This window comes from Ursus arctos, unplaced genomic scaffold, assembly GCF_023065955.2.
Source record: "Ursus arctos isolate Adak ecotype North America unplaced genomic scaffold, UrsArc2.0 scaffold_2, whole genome shotgun sequence".
Taxonomy (NCBI): domain Eukaryota; kingdom Metazoa; phylum Chordata; class Mammalia; order Carnivora; family Ursidae; genus Ursus; species Ursus arctos.
The window spans coordinates 38,128,648-38,148,848 of NW_026622874.1; the positions used below are offsets into that span (position 1 = coordinate 38,128,648).

General features: G+C 50.5%; 1 protein-coding gene across 7 annotated transcripts in view; it reads left to right on the forward strand.

The window, feature by feature from the left end:
* NAV1 (neuron navigator 1) overlaps positions 1-20,201 on the forward strand; it is a 242,987-nt gene that overhangs the window by 49,659 nt on the left and 173,127 nt on the right. The window lies entirely within an intron of this gene.

Genomic DNA, 20,201 nt, shown 5'->3' on the forward strand with positions numbered 1-20,201 from the left:
AGGGCTTCCTGGTCAGGCCTCAGTGTGCAAACCACAGACTATCACATCACCTCCGAACATGCCCCTGGGGCCCTCTGGTGAAAGCCTGCGGAGAGGATTCGCAGAGACACCTTCCTGTAGCTGTGGAGCCCTTGCTCCTCTGTGCTGAGGGCTGAGAAGCTGAGGGCAGCGAGCGAATATGGCCAGATTTCCTCCCTCCCACTCCTCAGGAAGCTCGGCCTCCAGCACTCCACCCTGCTTCCTGTTTAGTAGGGACCATTTCCTGGACTCTTTCCTTGCCAGCTGTGTCTCATTTCCTCCTCTCCCTCTCTTTGGAGCCCTAGCTCAGTGTGATGAGGTGAGGCCGGCCCCTCCCCTGTGCAGTGTGCCATCTCCCACCTGACTCCAGTTCCCTGGGCCTCCAGAGAGCAGTGGGACAGGCAGTCTGCCCACCCGCCTCTGCGGGAGGGGGGGGCAGGGCACAGCTCTCTGCAAGGGGAGGCAAGCCCAGCTACAGGGTGCCAAGGTGCCAAGGTGTCCAGTTCCTCCAACATCCATTGAGCGTCTACTCTGTGCCAGGCACTGTACTGGGTGCCAGGAGTCCAAACTGAGAGGCCAGCACTGTGTAGACTGTGGAAGCTTTGCAGGGGGGCCACTTAGCTCCCCATAGAAGGTCAGGGAGGCCTTCCTAGAGGGGGTGATGTCTGAGCCAAACACAAAGAGTGAATTGAAATTAGCTAAAGAAAGGCTTGAAACCACAGGGTGTGTGGATAAATGATAAAAGTATGAGGCAGGGAAGTTTGGGGAATGAGGTTGCAAGACAGGGAGGAGTCAAGTCAAGGAGGGTCTTAGAGCACCCCCCACCACCACCAAGGAGCTTGATTTTATTACATGGAAAAGTCATGGTTAGACCCACAATTTGGCCAGGTCCTTCTGGCCTCGGTGAATAAATGGTGTGAGTGGACCAGCCAGGATGGGGCCAGGACACCAAGTTGTACATGCTGGTGAGAAATACTAAGGGCCCGAATTAGGGCAACGGCACTAGGACACGGGGGTCAAGAAAAGTTGGCAGCATCACAGGACTGACTGGATGTCTTGGCCTGGCATTGGGGACCTGGATTCTGGCCAATTCTGGGTTCTGGCTCTGTGGCTTTGGACAGTCTCTCATGTTCTCCAAACCACAAGTTCATCATCTATCAAGAGCCTTCCCCACCTAGTAGAAGGAGCTGAGATGATGGCAGTAAAGCAGCAGGTGAGGGCGGTCCTCACGTTGATTGCCATTTATGATGGGTGAGGGCCGCAGGGCTGCAGCCTACAAGGAGCCCAACCTCACTGTGATCATTCCGTTCCGGAGCAGGGGTAGATGGCAGGGAGATGCCCCCTCTTTCTGCGGCTGATCTGGAGCTGGCAGAGCCCTACAGAAGTCGTGGAATCCCTATCCCTTCCTCTGGACAGGTGAGCATCATCAGGAGGAACATTAGAACCGGGAGGGATCTGCCCTTCAGAAAACATTTCCGGAGCCACCCATGGGGTCAGGGGCTTCTGTTGGCCCCACTTAGCATATGAAGAGGGATAAGGTGGGATCTCCACCTGCTGGCAGACACCCACCCTCCCGGCCTCTCCACCTGGGCTTCGCCTGGCCAGGGTAGGATCCCTGGAAGCATCCTGGTCCTTCCGGCCAGATGAGGTCACAGTCTTCTTGGACCCCATGTTGCAGTATTTCCTAGCTTCTTGTCATTTTCTTGTGTCCAATCCCAATCTTTCTGGCTGGAAGGGGACTTCCTTTTCCAAGGCCCTGTTTTCAATGGGAATGGAGAACAAAGGCTTTATATCTGCAAAGCTCATTAACCAATCCCCCGCCTTGACCTTCATTCTGGAATAAGCCACCCCAGTCCATTAACCTCCCTTTGGCTGGCCCCCACTCTGAACACCCCTCTCCCCCAAATGCAATTCCAGTTCCCTCTACCCCCTCATAGAGCAGAGAGCACAAAACTAATTGGCTGAAGGTTTCATGTGGCCCTGACCCGTGGCTGGTGCAGGAGGACAGGTTTTCTGGCAGCTCTGCGTCTGTGGCGCCCAGCCAGCCAAATCCAGGGCTTAGGGCCCACTCTGATGCTCGTCTTGGGAGCTTCTCTCCATGAATCTTGCGTCTCTAGGAAATCAGAGCCTTTCCCATGAGCCCCTCTTCCTAGGAGGGGAGCCCATCAGGCAGGCTTGCTAGCATCTGCTCTGAATCTTATTCAGCACCACTCATGTAATTGCTATAAAAGAGACCAGGCTAAGGGACAGAGGGAGGATGGGAAGGTGTCTGTGTCATAAACAAGGAGAGATATTTAGTGGTTTTTAAGCGCCATAGTCATCTCCAGGGAGAGCTTGAGAGGAAAAAAATAACACTTTATTTGGAAACAGTTCTGCTGAGAGGCAGGCTCAGCTCAGCTTCACTTTCCCTGCTATTTATTATGAAGTGCTGTGTGCTCAGGAATAGGGGCTGAGTTCTGAAATCACAGGCCAAGTTTTGGGCTCCAAACAAGGGGGCAGCTCAGGCCAAGTTATCTGCCCTAGAGGGGAAGGGTCTCAATCAGGGCAGCTCATCTGTGCCTCTGGGCACCTCATTCTTGCTACTCTTAGGGACAGAGAGCCTACCGTCATCCCTAAAAGCCTTTGTACCCCGGAATGACTCTGTATGGGAGGACCCAAGGCTGAAGAGCTCCAGAAGGAAAGAGATTCTATAGGTGGAGGGCGGCCACCTATTGACCCTTATCCCTTGGCTCATCGTCCCTGAGGCTTTCTCTTCCTTTTCCTCCTGCCCTGTGCCCTGCCCAGAATTAATCCTGCTCAGATCATTCCAAGGGTGAACAATAACACAAATGCCTTCCTCTTTTCCCCTGGAGCATGGTGGAGAGGGGCTGAGTTTGCAAAAGGAAATTTAAATTTTAAAGTCTGGGCGGGGGAGCTAAATGCAATGGGGGAATTTGGATTGGATCCTGGAACAAAAAAAGGATATTAGTGGAAACACTGGTGAACTCTGAGTCAGTTTACTTAATGGTAACATGCCAATGTTAATTTCTTAGTTTTGACAAATGTGGCGTGGTCATGTAAAATGTTAACACCTGGGGAAACTGGGCAGAGGGTATATGGGAACTCTACTGTCTCTGCAACTTTTCTGTAAATCTAAAATTCCTTCAAAATAAAAACTTCATTTTTAAAAAAAGTTGGGGGGGGGGCACAAAAAACAGACAAAGACGAAGCAGAAACTTCCAAGAGTGGTGAGGCTCTGTAGCTCTTAGGTGTCTGATCCCTCCATCCCAGTGGAAGAGCAAAGGGCTCTCCTGATGCTAAAGCCCTTAGGATCAAGTTTATCCCGAGTTAACCACCCGCTAGCACTTGACAGATTCCCTACCCGAAGTGCGGTTCTGGAAGCTTCATTTCCTCCATCTTCAGAGCCAGAGCTGTCTCCTGGGGTGTTTTGTCCTTTCCTAGGGCCTCTGCAAAAGCTAGTCAGTAGTGGTTACTGATCCCCCATCCAGCTCCAGGGAACGACTCAATTAGAGGGGTGTTCAAACTCTCTTAGCTATAACATGGAGAGCCAAGATTTAAAACAGATACATTTGAAACTAGTTAAAGCAGGGGAGACCCCTTTCCATTCCCTCATGCAGCTGCAGCGTGGTCTCCAGCAGCCCTTTGGAAAGGACCGAGCCCCGCTTAGCTCAAGTTAGCCTCTGCCCCTCACGGCACCTCAAGATGAGCTCATTGTGTGTGTTTCTCACACTCGCCCCACCTCTGACCCATCAGAGGAAATGAGTGGTTTGCAAAAGTCCACCTTTTAAGGATCTGAAATGAAAATCTTCCCCAATCTAAACAGTCGGCCTGTGCCACGAGTGTCAGAGGGCTGTTCTCTCCCACCCAGTCACTGTCAAGGCCATCCTCCCAAAGTCTTCCCTAAATCTCTCTTGCTGCTGTAATTGGAGGCTTTTTTCTCCATGTTGCTCCCAGTGCAGGATAAAATGAACTGGACACCATCAGAGCTAAAGCAACCCTGCGTTCTTGAAGCAGCAATGAATCCTTCTCTAAGTTATCTTTTTGTACGTGAAACCACTTAGAGTCCTTCAGGCTTGGGCCACAGGGACAGGCCTTCTGAGCCCCCTAAGAAGAGTGCTCAAAGGAGGGCTAGGCTGGGGTGCTTTGGCGGGGGGAGCAGAACTAGGAGTTGGTGACCCCCTTGCTCACACTCCTCCTGGCCTTCCCCAGGCCCACTCAGCCCCCACGCCCAGCCTCCCCCAGCCTGGAAGGCCTGGTTCAGGTCAAGCCTCCTCTGATGCCTGGTGGCATTATTGGAAAAGTCAGCCTCGAAACCACAGAGAGATGCAGGGTGTTGGGGGCTAGAGCTCGGGAAGCACTGTAGACAGTGAGACAGCCGAATTAAACAGCATCTGTGTGAGTCACTGCCCTCCCGCCTGCCTCCCTAGTCCTGGCGTGAACCTAGAAGCTAGTGAGACAGTTACCTTCTCAGCCAGTTAAATTGCTCTCTGAGGACAGAACCAGAAAGACTGAACTGAAAATCACGGCAGAAAAGGTTTAGGCTAGACATCAAGAATCATTCCGTGAACCTCATGGGCCCCAAAGGATTTTTATGGTGTCGCTTTCTTGGGAGGCCCCCAGTGGTTTGCCAAAGGTGCACGTGCCCCGCGGTAGCGTACGTCGGTCCTGCCCTCTTGAATACCTCTTCCTCTAGGATGTGGTGACTTCCGCTTTCATGAACAGTCCTCAAGTGGTCCCAGCACGGAAATGCTCGTCCTCGTGAACCAGGCAGAAATGGTGTTGTACGCCTTTACCCGTCACTGCACCAGGCCTTCCCTGCTGCCTTTTGCTCCTGCTGACGGAAGTCATTGCTTCGGCAAAATTAATTTGCTTGGAAATGAGCCTGGAGCATGTACGTTTGCTTTGTCTTCCATAGTCTGTGTTCTCTCTTCCCCTGTCTTGGTCATAGTGACATGTCATTCAGGTGCTAGGAAGAGCACCCAGGCACCACTGAAACCTTCCCTTCCTTGAAGGAAGATTGAAAGCGTCCCCGGCCCGGACCTATCGATCTCCACTGCAGGGAGCTGGCAGTTAGGAGTCGGGGTGTCCAGCATTTAGGGATTGGGGTAGGCTCTTGACCAACCTACTTGAATATGATCTTCCTAATGACTCTCTGTGGGAGGGATTATTATCCCCATTTCGCAGATCAGCAGCTCCACCTAGAAAGGTTAATAGTTTGCCCAAGCCTCAGACCGTGGGCGTGTTGGTATGGATGGAAGCCAGGTCTTGGGATGTTGGGAACAGGGCTCTTTTCACTTCGCCACACCGCCTGTCAATTCCGGTCCTAATCATGGTGATTAAGATAAGGGTGGGTGGTTGGTCACCAAAGGCCAACAACCATAAAACCATGTGATCGACCCCTTCCTGAGCCCACCCTCTATGTGCCGGTGCTCATCGCATCGGCTCACTGACGCTTACAACAACCCTGTGCGGCACGTGTTGCTCTTCCCATTTTGAAGATGAGAAGACTGAAGCTCAGAGAGGTCATGTCACTTGAGAGGGTCACACATCAAGGGATGGGTAGAGTGGAGATTCAAACCCAAGTGTTTTATCTAAAGCCTGTCATCGTTCCACTGGACAGTAGAGTCTCCCTGTAGAATTTTCCCACTCTGATATTTAGGAACTTCTTTTTATCTAAATCTCCACTCATTGTGCTACAATGTAAATGCAGCTATGAAAATATATTAATATATGTTTGTTTTGCTCTGTTGTTTTTACGGAGGGCATCCAAGCAAATACACAGTGGTGACCCAGCCCCAAGGAGTTTGCGCGTTCTCTCTTCTCCTTTCTATTTTTTTCTCTTCACCCTGGTCCTGTCTTCTGCTTCTCTCCTGTGCCTTTGTGTCCCCCCAGGGTGTCTCTCTACTTTCCCACCTTCCCCTTATCATCCTTTCTGCTCTCTTAGACCTCAGCAGCCAATCCTGTACCTCCAGCATCTCGTTGCCAAGCAACAGGCTTCCTACCTGCCCCATTGTGTTAGAATCTCCATGACAACAAGTACTGCCAAAAGAGAGAGAGAAAAAAAAAGTTAGGTGGTGGTAGGAGGAGGCGGTGAGACCCTGTATTTCAGGACATTCATGCAGTTTTACCAGCAACAACTTGCTTGCTCTCAGGGCCCCCAGAGAGCATCACAAATAGCTTCAACCAAACCTCATGAGATAACAAGTCACGAGAGTGACAGTCTGCATGCAGAGAGAGAGAGTCTAGCTTAAGGACATTTATGCGAGGGCCAAGGATGAGAGCCACAGGCATTTTGTGTTTAGATAGAGTGGGGCTGGGCCACGTGATCACCTTTCTGGGGGTCAGTTCAGGAATGCAGCCCGGATGAGGGAGGATTTTTCAATAGTTGCTTGAGTGAGGTAATGGGGAGTGTATTTCAGTAGGAAATAGGGGTGTATCTGAACAAGGCCATGTGTGAAGCAGGCACCATCTAGGGAAGGGCTAAGGCCAGGGATGGGAGCTGGAGGATGGGGGCTGTTGTAAACAAGATCTTGAACCACACAGGCTTGTGCCCAAGGAGTGTGTGTGTGTGTGTGTGTGTGTGTGAGAGAGAGAGAGAGAGAGAGAGAGAGAGAGAGATCCCTGTTAGATTTTCCAGGTCTGTCCAGCTCCAGGCAGTGGTTGGTCTCAGCAGCCTCTGCCTGCCCTCCCTCCCCTGACCCACCCCCCCCCAACACACACACACTTTGTGTTCCTGTTCCAAAGGTCTGGAGGAAGCCTGCAGGGAAAAGGAGAGAAAGAGAAGGTGGGAAAGGAAGTGAGGACAGCCCTGGATTTCCAGCTGCCTGGACTGGTGTTCATAGAGGGGACCCTGGTTCTTCCAGTGACAGTGCTGAGGGCCTGACAGGCATTCACCGGCTGATGGACTCAGAGGAAGGACTGCCAAGAAAGGGGGAAGGAAGCCTAAGCTGGTCAGAACATCTAGGAACTATCTACCTGGACAAGTGGCCAGGGACCCTCATGAGGGCAAAGCAGGACCTTCTTGGACTTACTTATTGTTCAACGTAGATAGTGCGTAGAAGACCCCTCTAACCCAGTGGCTGGCACTTGTAGGGACTCCGTAACCCTACCCAACCACCTCATCTTGCTGGCACTTTCCTCGGGGGTACTGCCATGTACTTCAAGCCTATATGCTAAGGCCAAGCTTCCTCCTGTCACCCTGTCCATGCACCTGGCCCTGAGCATTCTTTGCCCCCCCCAAACCTTCAAAGCGGAAGAACCCGTAAGGCCCCAGTCCCAGTATTTAGGGCTCTTCATGGACTGTGCTTGCCTAACCTCTAACTTAAATCCCCCAAGAAGAGCAGTTCCTTTGTTCTTCTCTGTGTTCAGAGGGCAGGGAGAGCAGGATCTGCTGGTGGTGAGGCCACCCCACACATTTTTGCCTCCAGCTTTGCTCCCCTGCCTGGCCCGACTGTTCAAGAACATTGCGAAAGCTCTTGGCATGTGTGGCCATGTGGAGGGCCAGGCCCCCAGCAGAGGCTGCAGCCGCACTGCTGAGCGAGACCGTTCTGATGTACGATCCTCGTTGCTGCGAAGGAAGGATACTTTGAGCCAGACAGACACCACTGGACGAAGAACACATTGATTGTATCTTTCTGAACAGTGGTCTGCAGTTTATGACCGAGAGTCCTCATCAGATTCTCACCTGTACCCAGGAATTCCCCTTCTAAGAAAGAAACCTGAGGATATGAGCTGAGGCTCAAGCAAAGCTTGTTTGTGTGTTTATCACTGCATCGTACATACTGGTAGGAAATCGGAAACACCCTGAGTGGCCAGTAATGATAGGATGGTTAAGTCGTTTCTGTATAATGCATTTGTGTGATGGTTTATGGTCTATTAATAAGGATGCTTTTTTAAAACAATTTCAGGGTTTTTAGATGAGAAGTAAAAATGCTTAATTCATAGTAAGTGAGGAGACATGACATGTATGTTTAGTATAATCACAATTTTATAGTAATATATATGTGTATATGTATACTATATGTGTACTATATATATATTATATATGTATAGTATATATTATACTCATATATAACATATATGAGTGTGAATAGTAAAAAGCCTGGAAGAGGGGCACCTGGGTGGCACAGTGGTTAAGCGTCTGCCTTCGGCTCAGGGCGTGATCCCGGCGTTATGGGATCGAGCCCCACATCAGGCTCTTCCGCTATGAGCCTGCTTCTTCCTCTCCCACTCCCCCTGCTTGTGTTCCCTCTCTCGCTGGCTGTCTCTCTCTCTGTCGAATAAATAAATAAAATCTTTAAAAAAAAAAAAAGCCTGGAAGAAACCAAAACACTTAAAAATGCTAACTGTGGGCTAGTAGGTTTGCAGGTGATAAGCTTTCTCTTCTTTGTCTTTTTCTAGATTTTCCAAGCTTTTTCTAATGAGTGCTTTGTTATTTTTATAGAAACTAACCTTTATTAAGCACATTCCACCTGCTACCATGCTAAGCATTTTTCACGCTGCTTTAGATTGTTTCTGTCCCCTCCAAATGACTAAGTTGAGATCCTAACCTCCAAGGTAACTGTATTAGGAAGTGGGGTCTTCGGTAAGTGATTCTGTCAGGAGGGCAGAGCCCTCCTGAATGGGATCCATGCCCTTCTAAAGGAGACCCTAGAGAGCTCCGTCGCCCTTCTTTTTTTTTTTTTTTTTAAGATTTTATTTATTTATTTGAGAGAGAGAGAAAGAGACGAGAGAGCACAAGCAGGCAGAGGGGCAGAGACAGAGGGAGCAGCAGACTCCCTGCTGAGCAAGGAGCCCGATGCTGCGATGTGGGCTCGATCCCAGGACCCTGAGATCATGACCTGAGCCGAAGGCAGACGCTTCATCGACTGAGCCACCCCGGCGTCCCCATAGAACTGTGGATAAGTTCTGTTCCTTAGGAGCCAACCAGCCAGAGAAGGGGCTTCCCAGCTTCAGCTGGTATGGAACCGCATAAGCTCACCTGTTAGCCTCCTGGTGTCTGGCAGGATTCCGGGCTTTGGGGAGCTACAGTCTGGGAGCCTCACAGCGCATCAGACCCTTTCCCATGATCTGGGTCAGTAGGGGGAGGGGAGGCTGTTCTCCTGCAGCCTGGCCCCCTGCCTTGGGCTACAGTCAGGCCTGGCCTCTCCTCTGCGCGTGACTCCCACACGAATGTGCTGCTGCAGAAAGGGGGTGGGGGGGGTGTCCTGGCTTGGCAGCATTGTGCTGGCAGGAATGGGGGCCCAAGCATAGTTTTAGCTTGGCTCTGAGGGAAGCCAGTGGAGCCAGCAGGACAGGGGTACTTGGTTTTGCTCAATACACACAGGCAACCAATGCTCGCTCTCCACTGCTGAGGAATGAGGAGTAAGTTGAATACTCTTTCATGCCAGAATTGCTTGCCCTACTTCTCAGATGGTAAAGTTAAGGCTAGAGACTGAATAATTCCGGGAGATACTTAGCACTGGAATCCAGTCCAGTGGTCTGACTCCTAGGCTACTCTTGACTTTTGGGCCTGCCTCCAAGTCCCCACTCATGCCTCTTTGCCCCTCTCCCACCCTTCCCACATTCTGAGGACTTTGAGGAAAGTAGGGCTTATTGCTAGTGTAGCCAGCCTAAGGCTGACCTGACTTGGCAGGAGGCCTGGTTCGCACTCACAGTCCAGTCTGACTGATGGGTTTGCAGTCAGATTGCAAGTCCAGGCCCTCTCCAAATGCCCAGATGTGGCGTTCCAGCCCAGGTGTTAGACTCCTCGTGGCAAAATGGCAGGGCCTCTGGGCTGGACGGCTTTACAAGCAGTCAAGAATCCCCCAGACCCCTCCTACCCCAGCACCAAGGAACCTCCCTCCCCTGCCCCAGCCCAGTGGCTCTGGACTTTGTGGCCTGGAAAGTATGTGGGCCTTGTTGAGTGATATGTCCTCCATCTGCCTGGATGGAAAAACCATCCATGGAAGAACATTGCAGGCTTTGAGTTGAGGGAGAAAAATAACAATAAAGTGAGTGTGAGAAAGACGGAGCTGACAGGTCTGGTGGGAGAGGCAGTCATCTGGCTAGCTGCCTGGGGGTCTATGAAGGTTCCAGTTTCTCTGTTTGAGATGAGTTCCCTCACCCCCAAGGCTCCACTTACTCCTGTTCCTCCCCCATTCATTAGCTCAAGGATCCATCTGGAATCTAAGCTATTGCTTGGGAAGCCGGAGCTCTGGTAACAGTGGCCTAAAGGAAGTAATTAGACACACATGCGCGCACACACACACACACACACACACACACACACACCCCGGGGGGGTGGATAAGATGGGGCTACAACATGGACTGTCTGTGGGGCAGCTCCCCAGGGGCCTAGGCAATGGTCCTCTTGTGATTGAGAACTCCCAGGTTCTCATTTGCCTTACAGGAAAGCACAGCACATCCTGGGAGCACCCAGAGGGGGTTTTGGAGCTGGGGGGTGAGAAGCAGGAGGTGTTCTGGAGCAGAGCGAAAGCTGCGTATGGCTGCACGTGCTCCCCATGCCAGCTCAACTTCCTGGGAGGTATTTATAACCCAGGCCTCCAGCCCCCTGTGATTTGTGGGACAGCTTTAAACCATTGATTTTCATTAGCACTAAATCATTTCTCTTGGCTAATTGAAAAGGAACCAAGGATCCTGACAGTGGAGCCGTTTATATGGATCAAATCAGTGAAAAATGCCAATATGCTGATACAGTGCAAGTCTTCAGCTGGGTGGCTCTGGGGCCCCTCCCTGGAGCTCAGAATTCACTTTTCTCTCAAGGCCAGAGGCTGTGAGAAATAACCCCCCAGACTGGAGAACCAGGAAGTGGACTTGTTTCTTAGCAGGAGGGCTGAAAGTTAGACATTTGGAAGAACTTCCAGTGTGGAGAGTTGGAACAGGAGATTCCGAGAGTAGTGTTGGAAGAACAGTGAACATCTCTCTTACATATGTTGTTTGCTACCTCTGTCCTGCCTGTCAGCCTGGGCTTAGCCAGAATAGTCCTGAGGCTACGGAACACTCTGTGGGGAGTGTGATGGACTTGTGATGGACTTGCTCTGAGAATGCCAGGTCTAGGCAGTATAGCATTTGGAAGCCATCTCCTGGGAAAGGGGGTTAGGCTCAGCTGGACTGGGCCTGAAGGGTAGGGTGTTGGCACCACCTTGATCATTTACTGTAAATGCCAGGAAACTGAGCTATTTGATATTACCTGAGATTAACTTGGCCAGTCCCATCTTCCTCTGTAGGGACATGTTGCCATCTGGCCAAAAAGAAGACCATTCTACCGTTTTAAGGTTAAAGGAATTCCTGAGGGTGTTGGCAGAGCCCTGGGCTCCAGGGGTGGAGATGGGAAGGAGAATAATGAGTTCTACTATTGCGGACAATCCCACAATCCTAATCCCCATTCTGAGCCAGGAGCCAGCCAGGCGGGCGCTGGGAGTACCGAGCCCCCACCCTGTGCCTGCCAAGTCCTAGCCAGCAGACCCGTTTCCTTGCTTCCTGCCAATGCTCTGCCCACTCTGCCCATGCTTGTCCTGAAGACAACATGGCTGGCTGCCCATCCTGTGCCTCTCTCAATACTGACGGGGGTGGTCACCTTCTCTGCCAAGGACCAGGCCTAGCTGCATGGCCCCTAGCTGGTTTACTGAAGCCCAAAGCCAGGGTCTGCAGGCTAAGAGCTTGGAGAAGGGGGATGGCTTCAGATCTCTTCTACTTTGGCCCCACCACCGTGTACCCACATCTCAGATCTTCCCTTATCTCTGTCCTGAGAGACTGGCAGAGATAAGAGTCTGGGTAAGAAGGAGAAACATTTAGTAAATGGCCATTGCAGTCCTGTCCTCAGCCCTGGAGACCTCCCCATGATGTCCAGCCTTGGGGTCTTATGGGAAGGGAAGACTGTGTGGTGTGAGGAAGAGCACTGGACTAGGAGTCTCCCCAGGCACTACCATTACTCAGCAGTGACTTGGAACAAGTTACTTCCTCTAGGCATAGGGATGTTATCAATTGCCCTTATCCCCCGATCCCTAATTCCATGTGTGAGCTGTAGCAAGTCTATAATCCACAAATGTTAAGTGAAAATTGTGTATACATAGTGAGGGTGTTGGTGCCCATTTTTCCAGGGAAAGCCTTTGAGCACACTGTAGGAGAGCCCACAGTCCTTGAGATGGAAAAAGATAGGAAGACAGAGCACCCCCTCATCTCTGGGCTGGATGAGAGATGGGCCAAAGGGAAGGGACAAGGAGAGCAAGCAGACAGACTGAAGCTACAGATAGGTGTGTGTGTGTGTGAGAGAGAGAGAGAGAGTAAGTGTGTCACTATCTATATGGTACTTGGCCAAGAGGTGAGACAACACAATCACCTCTTTGCTGGGGCATCAGAGGGACAGAGCTCTCTTTTCGCTGAGGTGGTCAGCCTCCAGGGACCAGCCTGGGCCTCCAACCAGAAGGAAGCCTCCATCTGGGGTTTGGCCCTGGCAGGAACCCGTCAGGCTTTCAGGGGCAGAAGACAGTGTGTGGCAGGTAGAGGGAGAAAGCTTGCAAAGAGGCCTGCGTGAGTCCAGGAGTTTTGTCTGTGGTGTCTGGATCCCTGAAAGTCCATTCTGTCCACCTTCTGCTTCTGAAGAGGTTGCCCCGAAGCCTCGCTCATGCTGTCAGGACTGCATCAACTTCAGAAGGGGCTCCATGAAAGAGGTCTCCCCACCTCTCTCACTAACCCCTGCCATGGTTTATTTTGGAAACTTCTCCAACCTTGTTTATCCTCCCTACCCCAGTCCCATGTAAACTGTCCTATTCATACTCAAATAAGGAATAGAAATTTAGGTTAGAGGGAAACATACAGTGATAACATTTATGTTGTTCTGACGGGAGTAGGTGACAAAAGGTACCAGTGGGAAATTTGCGTAGAACAGAGAGAAGGGAGATACACGCTGCGCTGATGATCTATTTGACTCAGTAATAACTAGCATTTATTCAGTGATTTGTGTGGGTTTGTATGAGCCAGGCACTGTCTTCAGTGATTTTCCTATAATAACTCACTGAATTTTTATAACAACATTATAAAATAGATATTGTTATTATTATTATTCCTGTTTTACAGATGAGGAAGCAGACCAAGGAGGTTAAATAACTTGCTTAGGACCACAGGCTAGGAAGCAGCCAGGGAAACTGGATTTGCCCAGAGGTGGGGGGAAGGAGGGGTGTTGGGAAGATACAGAGGGAGGCTGGAGGAAGGGGGTGGTTCTGGCTCCAGGTCCTGTGTTCTTAACCACCACCCTCTACTGTGCAGGGTCTGTCCCTCAGTGCTTGAGTCCAGAGACACTCCAAACCTTTACCGTGAATTATTCCAGTATTTTTCTTTCCTTCTGGAGAAGCCACGTTTTTCCTTCCTGTTTTGCAGCTTTTAAATAACACACCAGGGGAAAGACATAATTTGCCCAAATTCACTCAGCCCGTGATGGAATCATATGACCAGCACCCAAAGTCCCATCTCCCAGACATTTTTTTTTTTTGCATTTCCTCCCCTCCCCCCTCCTCCCCTCCCCCTCCTCCCCTCTCCCCTCCTCCCCTCTCCCCTCCCCCCTCTCCCCTCCCCCATCCTCCCCTTTCCCCTCCCCCTCCTCCCCTCCCCCCTCCTCCCCTCTCCCCTCTCCCCTCTCCCCTCCCCTTCCCTCCCTTCCCTTCTCTCTCTTCTCTTTCCTTCCCTTCTCTCTCTTCTCTTTCCTTCCCTTCTCTCTCTTCTCTTTCCTTCCCTTCTCTCTCTTCTCTTTCCTTCCATATCCAGCCTCTCCATGCTGTGGTTAAAATATTCTGACTTTTTGAAGTGGACATCCTAACTACATTCGCAAAGCGCAGACGCGGCTCCTTTAACGGGGCCACTGCAGGAGGAGCTGTCCTATCAGCACCACGGCCGCCGCCCCGCGCGCCCCGCCTACCCCGCCGCCGCTGCGGGAGACTCAAGGGCAGAAAGGGCGGTGGAGAGTCCTGGCTGGGAACCTGCAGCCTGGCTAGTCAGTCCTCCAGACCTGGGAGGGACCACTGAATATAGTGCCCGCCTTCCCTCCCTTCATCCTGCCTCTGGCCCCGCAGATCTGAAAGAGCTGGCGCTTAAGCTCTCACCACATTCTGAGCTAGAGTAAAATATTTATAGGCCAAAAATACTTCCTGGCTCTGGGGTTTGCAGAGCATTGAGGAGCCAGTCGCCTCTGTTTGTCCTGATGGGGCCCGAGGCCAGAATGATTCAAGTCTGAAAAAAGGAGGTTGGGGGTGGAAGGGAGTCAGTGGGGTGGGGGGTGGGGAGGCCTGGATTGAGGCTGTAGGCTGAGCAGCAGAGCAGGGTTGTTTCAGGCCCAGACTGGTTCCACTGTGCCTCTAATGTTGGCTCTTCCATTTACTAGCTGTGTGATCACAAGCAAATTCATTAGCCTCTCTGTGCCTTGGTGTCCTTGCCTGTGACGTGGGAATGATAATATAATCCCACCAACTCACAGGGCAATTGCAGGTTAATCTAGGTGAAGAACTCAGAACAGTGCCTGGCATGCAGTTGGTAAATACAACTAAAAAGTGTTGGATTTAAAATAAAATAGCCTCAGTGTGAGGATGAGAGAATCGACAGCCGGGGTGTAGACTGGAAAAGGTGGAAGTACATGTTGGCTAGGGCTGCACACTGTGTTCAGGGACTGTGCCCCTTCTCCCTGGAAGCCACCGGCCTCTGGACTCGCCTGCCATCCATCAGACTATTCCAGTCTGTGTCTCAATTTGTCTCCTTCCCTTCAGAGAAGAAGGGCAGCTATTCTCCTTAATATAATTTTGGCCATTTCTTGGGCGTCTACTGTGTGCCAGCCACCATGCTGGGTATCTCATCTTTATTCTGTCATTGAATCTTTACAAAACTCTAAGACTCCTTTTTACGGATGAGGACTTTGGGCTCAGGGAAGTTAAAATAGCTTCTCTAAGGCCATATAGCAAGAAGTAGCAGATCTAGGATTTGAACCCAGGTCTTCCTGACTCAAAAGGCTTTACTCTTTCCACTACAAAATTTCCAACTGTCTAGTTGCCTACCGTATCTGTGGTCAGTGTTTGGGTGTTATCACATCCAGCACAGGCAGTGTTTTACCTGTTGATGCTATAGGTTTCTGATCAGAGCCTGGCAGGTGCTCTGATCCCCCTTTGCTTTGCTGGAAGCTCCAGAAGAGCCAGGCAGTTCAGCTTCCATCCCTGGGCATCTGGGATGGAGGGACACTTGAAAAAAAGGCTCTTTGTTCTTGTGATCATAATAGCAATACTTGTTGAATCATTACTATGTCCTAGGTACTGTTCTAAGCACTACATTCACTAATTTACTCTTCAAAGCAATGAAGAGGTAGGTCCTGGTCTCAGCCTCATGTTACAGATGAAGAAACTCAGAGTTTGTGGAATTTGCCCAAGGTCACATCATCAGCAAATGGTAGAGTCAAGCTTTGGACCCAGGCACTGTGGCTCCAGAGTTTATTCTCTTGCCACTAACTCCACAGAGTCTCTTCGAAGAGCAGAGTACGTTTTGGAGCACTGATAGACCTCCCAGACCTCAAACCAACCCCCAACCCTGCTGCTGCCTCTTCCTTGAAGCCTTCCTGGATTTTGCCTCATCGTCATCATCAGACTAACACACACACATCCCCATAGCACTTTGTTTTGCCTGTCTTGACACACAGCATATGTGCTTGTGATGACTGTGCATGTTTCCTCCTACCAGATTGTTGGCTCCTTGAGAGCAGAGCCTGGGGCTCAGCCACTGTGATTGCCACAGCATCTGGCAAAGCACTAGCATATGGGAGGTATTCAACCAAGGTGTGTATTGATGAATAAAGGGATCCTGGTGTGAATCCTTTCGAAAGTGCAATGAGCTTTGGTAATGGAAAGTACTAACTCCCTAATGGAACTTACTAAGGATCCCCGGAATGAGTGAACTAAGGGACACTTGAGACCCTCTTCTTGAATCTACCCACTGAGGTTAAGTGAAATTTCAGATCAGAGCACTTAGAAGGAGGAAGGGAGAGCATGTTTAGGAGTTGGGGATCTAGTAGGCTCCCCCAATACCATGTGTGCGTGCGCACACACGTATGCACATACACGTTCACATAAGAAAGAAATAGACTCCTTGCTAACACTCCCAGCTCCTAGCCTTCGGCCCATGAGCCTCCCCAGATATATTGTCAAGGTATCACAGAAGATGGTCAGTACTGACAGCCAAGCGCTTTGGCTCGAACAGGCCCTGTCCGAAAGCGACATAGATTGTCCTGCTTCTCTGGGACATTTTTGTCTGACAGTGAGAACCAGGAAATGGAGCCCATTACGCCTAACCCTGTTATATATTATGAAAGTGACTTTAATACTTCTTAATACCCCAAGAGGCTGAACGTTTTCTAGATACCACCTTATTCAGCCTGCTCAGGACGTGAAGAAATGGGGAGCAAGGAGGCAGAAAGGATTTCTCCTTATTTCACAGAAGGAGAAACTGAGCCCTAGAGCAAACACGGGAGTCTCCCAAATCATTCGGTCCATTAAGAATGCGGCTTGGATGCCATGGCCAGTAGATACCTGGTTGGGCCCCAGGAGAGATCATCTGGACAGAGGCCTCACCCTTGAGCTTTGGAAGCACCATTGTCCATGTGTCTCAGCTAAGACCCCACCCCCCATGAGCACTCTCTCCCCTTTTCCCCAGGCCTCCCATCTGCTAGACACTTGGAACTCCATAGTCTTCCTCTTCAATCGCACCTACCCCAGGTGTGCCACCTGCTACCAACTGGGCATATTAAGCATGTGGCCAGACTGGATTTGGCCCATTACCTCCCTCCCCACCCCCATTCATTGCCTATAGCCTCTTATGGGGCAGTGCCCTAGGACCCTCTTGGCCCCTAGTACCACCCCAAAGGCAAACAGGATATGCAGGGTACAGGGAAAGCTGGCTGGATCTGAGGAATGCTGGAGAAAAAGGAGAAAAATGGAGGAGGAGGAGGAGGAGGAGAAGGAGGAGGAGGAGGAGGCCTCCTCCAGAGCTGCCCATGACTGATTTTCTTTTCTGGTTTCCACTATATTTACCCCCCTTCCTCTCTTCTCCACAATCTCTGGAAGGCCCAGAGCTGTCAATCACAGCAAGGACGGTGTTGATATGGAGGCTGAGGAGTGCATCCTGAGGCCAGACGTGCATTTGGTGGCTATGGTCTAGGGACTCCATCCTTGGGCCTCAGGGTCCTGCTCCTCTGCTTTGGGATCACATCTCTCCTGCTTTCTAGCTCTGTTTCTTTGGCAGCTCACCTAACCTTCTCAGCCTTGTTTTCCTGACCTGGCAAATAGGGGTAATAAAAGCTACTTTAGAAGGTTGTTGTAAGGATTAGAAACCATGTCTCAATGAAAGAGAGATACTGATGCTGTCTGGGGAAGAGAGATATGCTGCTGTCCTCTTGAGATCTCTGTAAAGATACTTAGCACCTGTGGGTTCCCACTCTAAAGGCAAACCAGGAGGGCTCCTTTGTGCCCCCTTTCCTGCCAGGCTCAAAGAACATTGTGTTTGGAGATCCCTCCTCCATCACCCCAGAGGTGGTCTGATTCTCCCAGACTCCCACCTGGAATGGTGGTGGTCACCTCCTGTGCGTGGGCTCCTGGTCTAGGTGAGGGCTGTCCTCTGGGGAGGAGGAGAGAGCAGGGCCCCAGCTGCAGTGAAGAGGGAGGGGTGGGGCCTACCACAGGAATGTTTTTAAATCCTCTTCCCATCAAGCTTTTGAAAAAATGATGATCCAGTGAAAGCAGAAACTGCATCTGCTCTGTGAACAAGTGAAGCCAAAGCAGCTTCCTCGGCCTTAAGGCTCTCTTGGCTGAAGTCTGGCCAGTCCTAGATGTAGGGCCTGGGGGAGCCTGGGCCAAGGGGAGCTGGGGATGCTTTGAGGACAATGTAGGTGAGTTGGGTTCTTGGGGGGATCCCTGGGCACCACAGCGTGAATAGGGAAGCCGTTCCCAGGAGAGGTGCAGGCAGCACCAAGATGGGGTTCTCGGTTCTGTCACAGACATAGCTCCCAGAGGGGGTGGGCTGAGGTGCCTACATGGCCATGGTCCCCACACTGGGGTTTGATGGGGACTAGGCCTAAGGGGAGAGGCAGAAGTGGCCTGTGTGGTATTGTGCCAGTGGAGGGATGGACTGTGGGAATGCTGACGTCTCAGGGGTGTGGGCTGTAATGGGTCAGTGGTCTTAGGACCTTCTCATGGGTGGTCAGCTGATTAGTTCAGTTGGCCAGTGCTTGGCTCAGCTCTGTGCTGGAGGCCAAGGTCAGCAGCTCAGGGACCACACATACCTTTGATCAGGTCCATTTTTATCCCTCTGGTCCTGTTTGGCATTGTCACTGATGCATGTAGCTGACAACTAGTGGAATGGCTGGATACGAGAAGGATGACAAAGTAAATCCACTCTCGCCTCTACTGGGGAAGAATTCTCACTACTGTCTTGAGGCCAGGCTGAAGCATGGTGTTCCTTCTTATTGTAAAGATCCCCTATTTCTCCACCTGACCGCGGTTGCTAGATTTTATCCTAGTCTTACTTTGCAGACTGCTGTTAGTACCTGCTTGACACCCTCTGAGGTCTCTTTGTGAAAGTACTTCTCAGGCCCTCTTGTGGGGCTGTCCTTGGCATGTTGGGGCTGGGGACAGGGCAGGGTGCCCTGCATGGGAGACTGTGGGCAGGCAGACGGTGACTTCGAGTGTCCTTTCAGTCTACAGCCTGGTAGGTGGGCACGAGATAGATGGGCAGGAAGCAGGAGTCAGGCAAGCCTTGGACGTGGTCCTGTAGGCCTGGGTGATGGGCAGCCCACTGGAGGAGTGGAGGCGAGCTGGTTGTGGGCACCTGACCACACATGCCTTTGCCTTCTCTGCTGGAGGAGATGGGGGCTACTTTAGTTCATCCAATAATGGCATCAAATCATTAAAGTACAAATTAGAGGAAAGGAGGAGTGGTCATAGCATTTCTCTTCCTAGTGGAAATTATTTCATCCATTAGCAGAGCAGTCCTCTAAGCCCTGACTCTCAGTCATTTCACACTGTAGTTCTATAAACCATCAATGTTTAGAGGTCTACATTGACTTCCCACAGTTTAGCCTGTAACTGGTCCTGGGCAACAGAGTCAAAGGTCAGACAAAGGTCGACAACAGCCATACACAATCCCGTGCAGTTGCTAACTGCTTTCTCTGCAATATGAAAGAGGACACTCCAGTGGTCTCAGATGGACCGGCCATACCGTGGTGGTCTTTTCTCTGCCCACATGTCTTTTGTTTCCATCTTTACCCAGTGCCAGTTTACCCTTAGAGAGTCAACTTGAGCATTTTCCTTGTACACCATCATTTGCCTACATTTTTCCTCCTTTCCCTGGGACCCATTTCTAGGTCTGGCGTCGTTCCCACAGCGGTGTCTGAGAGCCCTGTGGTGCTGTGCCAATACTGGATATTGTGCCTTTCCTAAAAGGTAGTAAAGTTGATAGCAAAAATGATAACATTTAATCTGCATCTCTTCGATTTTAAGGAGGCCTTTTGTTTTTGTTAGGTTTTGGCCAATTATATGTATCATTTTGTGAATTCCTTGTTCAAGTCTTTTGCTCTTTATTCTATGGAGTGTTTGCTTTCTCTTATTGATTTGCTAGAATTCCCTTGTCCCCCATATATGCTGCAAGTATTTTCATAGTATATTGATGGCTTGAATCTTTTCAAAAGGCTTTTGTGTCCATACAGAGATTTTCTTTTTTTTTTTAATGATTTTTTTATTATATTATGTTAGTCACCATACAGTACATCCCTGGTTTCCGATGTAAGGCTCGATGATTCATTAGTTGTGTATAACACCCAGTGCACCATGCAATACGTGCCCTCCTTACTACCCATCACCGGTCTATCCCATTCCCCCACCCCCCTCCCCTCTGAAGTCCTCAGTTTGTTTCTCATAGTCCATAGTCTCTCATGTTTCATTCCCCCTTCTGATTACCCCCCCTTTCTTTATCCCTCTCTTCCCCTCATACAGAGATTTTCATTTTTATGCACTGAAGTCTGTCAGTGTTTTCCTTTATAATTTCTGCCTCTGACGTGGGGCTTCTAAAGTCCTTTCCCACAACAGAATTATGGAAACATTTATGCGTGTGTTCTGCAAATTCTTCTATGGTTTCATTTTCTACATTTAACTCTTTCATCTGGA